General features: G+C 42.0%; 1 protein-coding gene and 1 long non-coding RNA gene across 4 annotated transcripts in view; both read right to left on the reverse strand.

Moving 5' to 3' along the window:
- si:ch211-261a10.5 (potassium channel subfamily K member 13) overlaps positions 1–12369 on the reverse strand; it is a 30680-nt gene that overhangs the window by 10948 nt on the left and 7363 nt on the right. The window lies entirely within an intron of this gene.
- LOC137872866 (uncharacterized) lies at positions 7730–12364 on the reverse strand. 3 transcript variants are annotated; one of them, XR_011102897.1, is made up of 5 exons: positions 11808–12364; positions 10733–10764; positions 10025–10472; positions 9826–9901; positions 7751–9346 (listed from the first exon to the last, which is right to left on the reverse strand). It is a non-coding gene; the product is annotated as an uncharacterized lncRNA (long non-coding RNA). The 3 variants fall into 3 exon arrangements; XR_011102898.1 differs by having other exon boundaries at positions 7753–9346; positions 9826–10183; positions 10368–10472; XR_011102896.1 differs by having other exon boundaries at positions 7730–9346; positions 9826–10472.

Raw genomic sequence — 12369 nt, forward strand, 5'->3', positions numbered from 1 at the left:
AGCTACAACAGTAGCAAAAGCTCTGATTGCTGAAATCATTCCCCGATGGGGTATTCCAACTAAGATATCAAGTGACAATGGTTCTCATTTTGTAAATCAGGCCATAATAGAATTAAGTGCATATGTGGGTATTGACTTAAAAACACACTGTGCTTACCATCCAGCCAGTGGTGGCGCTGTAGAAAGAGAAAATGGAACACTCAAGACCAAGTTAGCAAAATGTTGCGCTGACACAGGTCTCCCTTGGACAAAAGCCCTGCCTCTAGTGCTGATGTACATGCGAATGAGAAAACGAACACGCAGCAATCTGAGTCCTTTTGAGATTTTGTTTGGTGCTCCACCTCATGTAGGTACCGAAGCACCGAGAGCTCCTCTTCCATCCACCGCACTATGCGCACATGCCAGTGCAACGAAATAGGAGCCCTCTACCAGTGACACACTGCTCTGTGTCACCATCGAGGGATCTACGTGACGTGCGGTCACCAACGCGGGTGAAGCAAGTGACCTTCGAGGGAGCTATCCATTCGGCACCACACCCAAAAATACACATATAGTTGCATACACACATTTAGAATCTAAAGAGTGGTAAAACAGTGTCTCTGACAGTTTTGTGGAAACCTCACGGTGTCAACGTAAGCAAAACTGATCACACAAACCAGTTGCTCGGGTGAATTCCATACAAACTGGTTGGCTGTTAGTACTCTCTCTCATGATGGAACGACATCGACCATGGAATCCGTTATTCCGCTATGGTGGCGCTCGTGTAACATTATGTGTAATATTTTTGGTTTCATTCTTTGTTGTTCTGCCTTATATTTTGATGCATGTACATCACATTCGTAACCCTCCTTACAACTCGACCGACACAGACCGACCCGACAATATAACAACCGCCTCACCTGCCACACTAACAACACCGTCCGCTGCAACAATCAAACTATCTAAACGAAATAGACGCGCAGTAGTCAAGAATCTGAGACATAGTTGGTTGGATGGTAATGTACAACACCCACATGTCTACTCCTCAAATATGTGGTGGAGATATGCACAATATGTGGCCAAAACACAAAAAAGGACAAACTGTTACGTCTGTTCCATGATGCCAGTCATCGCATCAACCCCGTGTTAAAGCCACAAAACCTTTAGGACGAACAGAAAGTTGTTTTGTCAGCCTGGCATGCGTGGGACACTACTCGAACTACGCAGCATGGCCGGTCATGAATAGCACAGAATGTGAACAACCACACTCAGTCGAAAGGTTTCGAGGCAATAGTGCTTCCTCGTCACAATTTGATACTCAGGTACAGTATGCTCCAGGGTTAAGATTCAAGTATTGTTATGCACGGAACGGTTCCACGTTAATGGGAAACCTCAATCCTGTGTTATGTGACTACGTATTCATAAGGGGAAACACAACGTCAGACCCTGACTGCAATACTACTAACGGAGTATACAGATATTCCTGTGCGAATATGACTGGACACAATGCCACCTATTGTAAAGATTTGGCTGCGAAAGAGGACGCCGACAACACTCCGTTTTATTTAGAAAAATGGTCATGCGACGGTTACAAATATGTTCCTAAAAATCAACACGACTGTCCTGCTGGTTATAATAGCGCCACCGTTAACTGTTCAGTGATTCCAGGGGCTAGTAGCACATATCCGGTGTCAGGAGGGTGGTGGTTATGTGGACATTCCGGCTACGTATCTCTCAGACCCGATTGGGGTGGCGTTTGTGCACCAGTATCGCTGTCGGATCATACCATCATATTGTCCGCAGTCCAATTAACTACAAAACGTCAAAAACGTGACATTGGCCGCTATCACAGGCATCAAAGAGGAATTAACCTCCATCCGTTTAATGGTAATGCAAAATAGAATGGTGTTGGACCACATAACGGGAGCTCAAGGGGGCGTATGTTGTAATGGTATTTTTTACGTAATATATATATATATATATATATATATATATATATTATATATATATATATATATATATATATATATATATATGTTTTTACTTAATATATATTTCTATTGAGTATATTAGTATATTGTATGCATGCATAAGTACTTCTGCTCTGAACTTTGTTGAACTGCACCACTGTGTCTTTGTTGTGGGAAAGAAGTATTCTCTCTTGCCTGTTCACATAGATAACTGTGTTTTGAGACAGTTGTGTGAGAATATCCCAGCGCCAAAGCCTTTAGGCCTCTTGTTTTGGTTGCTGGCCGTTTGTTTTGCTTGTTGTTCCTATCAGTTTGAGACCAAAAGTCTGAGACCGAGATGTCTGTAACATTGGCCATCGGCCCCCACCTTTGCTCATTCTGCATAAAGAAAGCTTGTTCATTTTTTTCGAGGTTCTTCCTCACTGAGACTGTACGCATTCTGATGTGATGATTGAACCTTTTCTGCGCAGAAAATAAATATACAGAAGGGAACCTCTGGTCTTTGGTATTCTTTATTTCAGCAGCAAAAGACTCACGCAAAGCGGGTACAGGATATTTTTTTCCGCGACAATTGCCGTCACGAACAGGATCCTTGAGAGATCGTCGGGAGACAACGGGGGACGGAGAACTGATCATTCTGCCTCTACCTCTATACATAGCCTGAGAGACGAGAGGACGGACCCCAGCGGCTCCTGATCATCTTCACTGGGATCCTGAATGACCTGTTGAATCCGACCAACTACAAATTCGCATTTGGTGAGTCGTTGAAATTGTGAAGAAAGAACAGAAAACTTTATGCAAAGCTATCTGATATTATGCACATTGGGGTTTTATTATGTGTTTTTTGGGGTTTTATTGAGGATGTTGGCGCAACTCGTATTTTTTAGTAATTTAGCATTTTTCTGAGCAGTGACGATTGGGTAGCTGGAGAATAAGGGTGAGTGTTTGGGATTTAGAGCTAAACACTGAAGTCCTTTGACCCGTAGACAACGAGGCAGGGATGAGTGTCTAGCGTTGCATGTTGCAGACCTTCGAGGAGGTAGACGTTGAGCACTACAGTCCTTGGACCTGTGAGACGTGTTAAGAATTTAAGTTTAGAAGCATGTTTAGGATGATTAAAAACACACCTTGAGGAATGAATTAAATATTACAATGTATTAAAATGTCACAGGATATTGATTTGTGGAATGTATTATATGTTTACAGTATATTTACTTGAAGAAGATAGTATATGTGCATCATGTGTTTACCTATTGGATGTATGAACTAAATGTATAGTGATGAGCTGTGAGGGAGAGACAGGGATTTTGAGAGAGGCTTTACAGATACTACCGTGACCATATGGTGATGAGTTTCAAGAGGCCGACTACAGGAATGCTAAAAGGTGTGAACACAGCGGGGGAAGGACAAGCAGAGATGTTGAGGAACACAGCCCTATGGAACAAGGGGCGGACCAGGCCAAGGAGGTCAACCGAGAGTGGACACTGTCCGAAGCCAGGAGGGAACAGTTGGATTTCAGCCAATCACAGAGCTGATAATGGACTTTTACAGTTTCAGGAGGAAACTGTAGAGTATAAGACATTGTTGCCGAGGATTTCTCTGGAGTTATCGACGCTGCCATTTTGCAGTAAACCAGAGGACTGGGCTGCTGGGTGGAGCGTGATTTAACTCTGATCCGTGGAACATATTTTATCGATAGTGTACTTCAGTTTGAAATTGTTTAACTTCTGTTAGTTATTAAATATTTTTGATTGTAAATCGGAACCAGCTGGTTATTTGATACGACTCTGTTGACGAAAAGTACAGTAGAGACCGTGAGCTGCGGCCTTCCATAGCGAGAGAGGTAGAATCCCAACAGACGAAAGTCTGTAAGTAAATGTTGTCTAAAAAAGGAGAACTGTAAAACAGGGATGAGTGTCTAGCGTTGCATGTTGCAGACCTTCGAGGAGGTAGACGTTGAGCACTGCAGTCCTTGGACCTGTAAAACGAAGGTCTGTAAGTAAATGTTGTCTAAAAAAAAAGGAGAACTGGAAAACAAGGATGAGTGTTTAGTGTTGCATGTTGCAGACCTTGGAGGGAGGTACGCTAAGCGCTGAAGTCCTTTGACCTATGCTGGGAAACAGAGGTGAGCATTTAGTGCCTGGTCCATCTTGGGGTTAGGCGGTAAGCGCTGAAGTCGCTTGACCAAAGAGACAAAGAGTCCGTAAGGACAACTGCGTCTATATAACGGCTTAGACTGGGAGTCTAGAGCAACGGCTTTTATTCAGATTGTGCCAGAAACAAATCTTGAAACTCACGGTGACGACTGTGTTTATATTGTTTAAAGAGATACGCGCGATAGACCCATATAAGTGAAAAAGTGAAGATATGGGGTCTAGTAAGAGTAAATGCCAGGTTACTCCGCCTGATGGGCCCAATGTCATGTTCATGAAAAACAAATATGGGGAGGTGAGTTGCCAACATCTGAATGAATGGGTAAACGAATGGAGCTTTCCTGCGGGAGGCTCATTCAGTCTGAATCAGATCAGGAAATTATACACAGAGTTAGAAAAAAAAGAAGAAGATATGAAAAAGGGAAAGAAAATAAAGGTGAAACATTTGGAAATGATAGAGAGTCATTAACTGAGTCTAGAAATGTGGAAAACAGAAGCGGAGCGTAGGGAAAGGAAGACAGTATGCAAAATGATGCCGAAGTTAAATGCAATAGATGGAAAAAGAACAGATAAGCTTCCTGAAAATTCTTCTTCTTCTCTCTATCCCTCGCTGCACAGGCTGAATCCCGATCTCGACACATGTCCACCGTAAACACCTCCGGTCTACAAGGGCAAGTCATCAGATTTGTTACCATCACAAATATTGGAGTCATCACAGTAACCGTGATACGGCGTGAGGATGCACCGGACCAACCAAGCACTTCCGAAGGACATTCCTATGAAACAAGAAGCAAGGTGAAGAACCCATCAACAACACAAATGCCCATGGTGCAAGTCGCAGGGCCGAGGGAGATCATAATGGTCCACAGACCATGGACAGAGACATGACAGACGCGCTGGTTCACCTGCCAAATGTGGATGCGTCAGGACAAAAGTTTGGAAGAGCCCTGATGTATTTCTGCCAAGAATTCAGTCCTACTGAAGGTGAACTCAGACGTCTGCTGTTGAAGAAAATGGGACCAGTGAACTTTGCCAAAATCCGCAAATATTGCCAAGATGATAACCGACAAATAAATGAGGATTTTATGCACAGGGACAACGGGGAGTACATTGCCATGGTGAGAGGATTGATAGATGGCATATCGGAGGAGTTTCCACAAAAGGTGAATATGTCCACCATTGTCTCCTGCAAACAAAGGCCAGACGAAACTGTCGCTGAGTACTACAACCGCCTATTGTCCATTTTCAACGAGCACAGTGGCCTAACTGAGCCTGAAGATAGGGGGAATGAAGCCTCTAACTGGGAAAGCCACTTCTGTCAATGCTTCCTAGGAGGACTGTTACCACCCCTCTCAGCCGCAGTAAAGCTCAGCTGTGTAGGCTACGAAGAAGCACGCCTCACTGAAATCGTCCGCCACGCCAGTCATGCGGAGAAACAGGCAAGCGCGGAGAAGAAAAAAAAGGCAGAGGCAAAAGAAAAACAACTACACCTCGCTCAGCTCACGATGGTGCAGGCTGTGACAGCAGCACAAGGCCCAAACAATCAAAACAACCAACCCAGCCAGGGTTCCAACAACCAACCCAACCATGGCTTCAGACGTCAGAGAGGCCGAGGAGGAAGAAGAAATTGGAATCAACGCCCTTCTTCCTGGTACAACAACCAGGACAGAGATGAGTGCGTTATCTGCCATGAAAGAGGACATTGGGCTGCTCAATGCCCTCACAAACAGCATGGTCAAGCCTATGGCCAATCCTATGGCCCATCTAATCGCCCATCTTATGGCCCATCCTATGGCCCATCCAATCGCCCATCTTATGGCCCATCCTATGGCCCATCCAATCGCCCATCTTATGGCCCATTCTATAGCCCATCCTATCCCCCTACATCAGATTGACTGGCGGAGACGGAGACATGTGGAGAGAGACGGAGTCATCCTCCTGCAGCAACAGAGAAGGGAAGTGAGACACACACACACACACACACACACACACCCCTGCACACACAAAGCTCAGGCAATGAAGACCTTGCTTTACTAACCACTCGCACACACACTGCAGAACAACTGAAACACATACAGGAGGCTATTGCACATCTAGAAAAGGCATCAAAGCCAGCGGAAGGGACATATACAAAATACACCACTGAACCATTTAAAAAGCTACCAGAAACAACTTTAACAGTAGGGGGAACAGACATAATTTTTCTTGTTGATTCAGGCGCTACACACTCAGTTGTAAGAACAAAAGATCTGCCTAACCCAAAACTTAGTGGACGCTATGTCTATTCTGTGGGGGCCTCCGGATTGGTAATTAAAGAAAAATTCACTACTCCAATGACGTGTGCACACGAAGAAAAAACTCTCCCTCTGGCCAAAACCAAGCATGCATTTTTATCATCAGAATGTTGTCCTGTGAACCTGCTAGGCAGAGATTTAATGTTGATATTAGGGATTAGTTTAATCTCCACACCTGATGGTTTGAAAGTCGTACGCAACCCTCCTAACATCATGACCATGGTCCAGTACTGCCCAAACACGCCTTTGTATGTTTATCAATGGCGTATTCCTATTCCAGTGGCTCAGGACATGAAAAATCACTGTTCCCCGGTCGTTAGCCACTCTGCAAAGCACATGAACCCCGAACACATGCACTGCACAGCACATGTCTCTGTTGGTAGAGATGACACATTTGAAGAAGTGTTTTTTCATGATTTGAATGATACTCTCCAGTGTTCTACTATGTTTTGGTCTGAACAGAGGTGTGCAGTTTCAGTGACTCTCACGGATGCTCAACAGCGAGTGTTCAAAATGGACTCCTCCTACCCACACGTCTCCCTGTCCAAAGGTCCTGCGGATCAGTGGAGAGCCTTGGGGCCATTTGTACTGAAATGTCAGTCCATCACAGATTGGGAACTGACAGGTAAGCCTCAGGTGATGTATTCACCACGCACAGGTATTTACAAGAAATCATTCTACGTACGCACATCCGCCTTACGCTTGGTGTATTTGTTTGATGATGACGCACCACACACTGACTCATTTCTTGCTGACACCTCCAGTCTCCCTCCGGCCTTACAGGAAGTTCCCTCTTCGCTCTGGGCGGCGGGTAAATATGACGTGGGCCTCATCAGAAATGCGCAACCTGTGGTCATCACGCCTAAATCATCATTTCGGCCCTGCCAAAATCAATATCCACTGAAACAAGAAGCTATTGATGGCATAACTCCTGTGTTTAACTCTCTTTTGCAGGCACACTGTAAAATGTAATAAGTTGACTTTACTTAAAAAAAGTCAGGAAACCGATTGCCTTAAAATTTCTAAGTAAAGTAGCTCATTAATTTTAAGTTGTTAAAGCTTAAAATAACTGAGTTAATGCAACTCATGTCATTGCAGTAAAGTGTAGTATAGTCAACTCAAAAACATTAATTAGGTTGACTATAAATTGTCAATTCAGACAACTTAAAGATCTGAGTTATATTAAGTCAGCAGTACTAAGAAGAACAAGTTATCCTTACAAGTCCAAGCATTCACATTACTAGGAAATTATCAGGAAACCGATTGCCTTAAAATTCTCAAGTAAACTGAACTACAAACTCTAAGTTGCTGAAACAAAAGACAGAGAACAGTATATAAATGGAAGACAGAGTTTATTTTTACGAAAAACAAACGTCTTTGAGTTTTTATCTTCAAACAGTTTGTTAATCTCAAACTAAATGCAAACAAAAATGCTGGACATGTTGCCAGATTAAGTTCTGAAATAGAACAACAGATCATAGTCGCCCTTATAATGTAAAAAATTGAAACAAATGCATTTTTTTGGAATGCAGACTATAGTTCACTCTGATTAACACAGTTTTGTTAGTCTTGTGTAACAGTTTAAAGCAGCAGTTTATAAAAACACCTTTTTAATCATATTTGCTCAAACTGTCACTATATCCTGACATTAAAGGAAGAGACCAGATTCCCCTGCTTCCTTTCAGTGCTCCTGCAGTTGCAAGATTCCACCATGCCCACAGAAAAACAACCAACTCGATGAGTCTCCAACACAGCTGTCAATCACTACTTGTGAATTCCAATTTAACTGTAAAACTATAGACAGTTTACCAAATATGAATCAATATTCTGTTACTTTCTTTATTTCTCACCTCAAATGTTTTCAGAAACGTGCGTCAGTGTACTGTTTTGAGATTATGTTTGTTACCTGGCTGCCATTAGTAGGTAGGTTGACAGTTGGGAAAACAGGCCAGAGTTAACTTTCTAATTTTACAGCTTAACAGTACACTAAAGTAGGTGTCTGAGGTGAGAAATAGCCAATGCAGGACCACAATCTTGCATTAGAGAATCCTCAGCTCTGATTGGTTGTTCTACTTTGGGTGTGGTGGAATCTTGCAAATGCCATTTGGAACACTAAAAGGAGGTAGAAGATCCTGACTTTTTTTACAGATCGTCTGTCAGGATATAGTGACAGTTTAAGCACATATCGCAAAGTAGTTATTAACTGCAGCTTTTGAAAAAGGGAATTTTTTTTTTTACAAGTTTCTCACATAAACAATACATTTCTTTTGGGCTTTTTTCAGTTTTTTGTATTCAAATAGTAGAATGAACTGAACTTCTGCAAACCAAGCTATCAAATTACTAAAGAAAAATAGGATACCTTTACCGGCAATATGTCTTTATGTCTATATCTTGACATGAACTTCCTCAACTTTTATAAAATCAAAATGCCTTTCATCACTACTGATGAAAAATCATGAATTGCTCTCTTTTGACTACAGGTACAGAAACAACAGATAAACAAAGTCAATAGTCAACTGGACTAAATGACCAAAAAAACGTTTCCATATAAGTAAAGCGTTCCATTGGAGATGGAAGGGTAAAGGTCTCAGGCCTGAGCCAGCATGTCACCATTCACATCGTGAACTCACTGCATCAGTAGATTTTTGAGTGACTGTATTTTAGGTTTTAGGGATTTCTGTCCAAGTGAGAGAAGCACTCTTTGAATAAACTCAAAGGTGTACCTGAGTTGTTGAGGGTACTCCAAATTCAGGGCGTAAATAAGTCCGAAGAGTAGGCACATGGCATGCGGAAGATTGTCTCGGTCATCCATCACCACTGTTCCTTCCAAAACGACTGCAGTAGCTGTAGACTCCAGGTGCAGTGAGTGAGAAGAGGCCACACTGTCTTCGGCAATCACTGTCAGGATCCCCATGGAGGTGTGGGACATGTCTGGAGCGTCATCGCAGTCCTAACAACAATAGCAGCATTAAAACCACAATTGCATGTCAAATGCCAGTTTGCATTTCTATAGTAGAACACACTGATTATATTTGTGCCTTACAGCAAAACAACGCTCCACAAAAGCAACCAATCAGAGCATTGAAGAGACACAGTAACTGACAGGAAGCTAGATTCAGATATTATTAGATAATCCCTGCAGAGTGAGTAAATACTGCATTTATTGATTGATCATTTAATTCACTGATTGGTTGCAAATACCTTGCATTGGGCAAGAACTGCAACCAACTGGAAAGACGGTAGATACTACTAAAAGGGTCCTAACCAGGGATAGGTGATCAGTGCATCAAAAATGAAAGTATAGCAGCACTGATTCAGGCTGAGTGGAAGAGAAGTAACTAATACCAAAAGATGAACAGAATGAACGCATTAGATAGATTGGGCATCCTGTGGTGTGGAATTAAATAATTTTGACAAAAGACTACTTACAAAGCAGATCTTGAAGAAGTCTGTGTTCTCATCTCCATGGATGACAGGAAGGCGGTTCGCTTCCCAGTAACATACTCTGTAAAAATAATTTAAAACACAAAAGTACAATCAATTGACAGCTCTGCAGACACAATGTGGTGCCACTACTTTGGTCACCAAATACACATACATTTTTTTTTACTTTGCTTGAGAAACCTACCCCTGGTGTGACTTGTTGCAGATATTCCTGAAGTTTGTGGCCGACACTCCCCCCCTTGGACTTGAAAATCTCAAGGAAGCGAGGAGTGTATTTGTCAAGTTCTTTGAAGAATTCTGCTTGCAGGTTTTTGCTTGATAAGCAACAGAACTCTGCCAGAATCTAAAGGACAGAGTAGGACAAATTAAGATGGTCATATTTTGCAATGATCAATTCATAAAATCATTTTTTAGGACTACTTTTTCAGTAGTATGACAGTAAAGCTAATTCTGTGACATCATTATACATGACAAATAATTAAAATACATTTTAACTAAAAACTTGAACGTGAACAATTTTGATTTACCTGACTCTCCGTAAAGAGTGCTGGCCACCTTTCAACTGTGTCTTTTAATGGAGGCTCCAAGTTCACCAACTCCTTTCTTCTCAAGGCAAACGTTGAGTCCATATTCTTGGATATCAGAGCAAAACTGCAAAGAGGACAATGAAATATCACTGGGATTTCTTCAGCTCCACTCATCTGCCCATCATGAACGTCACGGGAGTGAATTCTTGTTAAATGCACTTTGAGGGCATTAAATGACTTGAATGAACACAAACAATCTGTGTGGAGGCATGGAATTGGGGTCAATCTGGCGTAGCTTCCATGTTTTAAGCGGTAGTGTTTGAAAAGTTGAGCCCTCCTTTTGGACGAAAACAAGCAGTACTTACACTTCCAATTCATTGCCAGGTTTCTGCAAAGCCTACAAAAGAAACAACAAAAGCAATCAGTCAAACTGCAAATAAATCAGTCAAGTTGCATGTATATAGCTAACTAGCTATCAGTTTAATAGAAGATTTCAAGATTTTAAAACTTAAATCACAAATACTTGTCTTTGCTAGCCATGATATATATAGTGTGTTTTTTTTCTCTATTATTCATAGGTTTTTGTTTGATTGTAAAGACTCAATTGCCCATCCACAAGTGGTAAGCTGAAAGTTTACCACTTGCTAATGAACTTGTTAATAGTTATATTGTACATCATTTCCAGTAAATATCACAATATAAGATGTTATTTTAACGTGAAAAACGCAACGTAACGCTTGCTGTTGCGACACAGTGTCACTCTCTGTGGCCGAGAGGTCCGCCATCATATGGTTGTTGTAGAATTATTCCTCATTCATTTTAACTGAACGTTACATTTCATCGTCATTCACTAACAATAATGTTCTGTACATCCCGTAATGCGGTATTTTTAATGCATGCGAATCAGACAGCCACGGTTATTAATATAACCGCCACCGTCCGGTCTGCCTTTTAAAATATGCTTCAGTAACATCAAGAGAAATAAATGAAACGTGACATAATATGTTAAGTGCACTATACATTACTTCCAAATTGGTAAACGGATAAGCAGATGTAACATTTTGACTCGTTTCCCGATAAGGTTGCTTCTCTAACGGTCCCATTTTACTGTGCAGTTGACGGTTGTCGGAGCCACGGACTTAAAAAAGAAAAGAAAAGACATGCTTGCTGAATTCAAGAGTGGCCCTGAAATATCGACACAATTGCCCTTGCACCCGCTAAAAAGTACGCTGTGTCTCCCGAAACTCAAGTGGTTGTTAAATTTGCACTTATTGTAGCGGGGTTTAGCACGGGCTAGCGTTAGCTTTAACGTTCGCTAGCTTTCAAAATCGAAGACATAATGTTAACCTCCAAACCCCTAATTAACAGGTACAAGGCCGACTAGGTTTGCTAAAAAAGATAGCCAGTGATATTTTATTTCATTATGTAGCTGAAACTTACCTTCAAATAACTTGACAAAGCAGCGCTTTCCTCCCGCTTCGAGCAACCGCCATTACGCCTCAAGAAAAGAACGTCTTCAGTGGTCAAGTGGTGAACTGCGCATGTGTAGTCACCGAGTGCGGCCGAGTTCGGTCTCGTGTTTCTCCGGACTTTGCGGATGCTTCCACCTTACTGATTTTATTATATTAAAGGTTACTTGAGCTGATAAGTTTCATAACTTTACTCACCAGAAAGTGTTCTTTACCAAGTGTCTTTAAGTATAGTCAGCTAATTAAGCAGAAATAAGTTACGGTCACTTATTTTTTTAAGTAAGGTCATCAATTACATTTTACAGTGCAGGCGTAATTGTCCCCTGTAATAACTCACCTGTCCGCACTCCCATCTTTCCGGTAAAGAAAATCAGAGCTCATGGAGCACCGACAGAGTGGAGGTTTGTTCAGGATTTACAGGCAGTAAATGCAGCAGTACATCCCAGAGCCCCTACTGTGCCTAATCCATACACCATTTTGTCTCAAATTCCACCTGGTGCAGTTTGGTTTTCAGTTGTTGATCTGTCCAATGC

Source organism: Cebidichthys violaceus, unplaced genomic scaffold (genome assembly GCF_023349555.1).
Source record: "Cebidichthys violaceus isolate CVI_PGR_0920_01 unplaced genomic scaffold, fCebVio1.0.p SCAF_1, whole genome shotgun sequence".
Lineage (NCBI taxonomy): Eukaryota > Metazoa > Chordata > Actinopteri > Perciformes > Stichaeidae > Cebidichthys > Cebidichthys violaceus.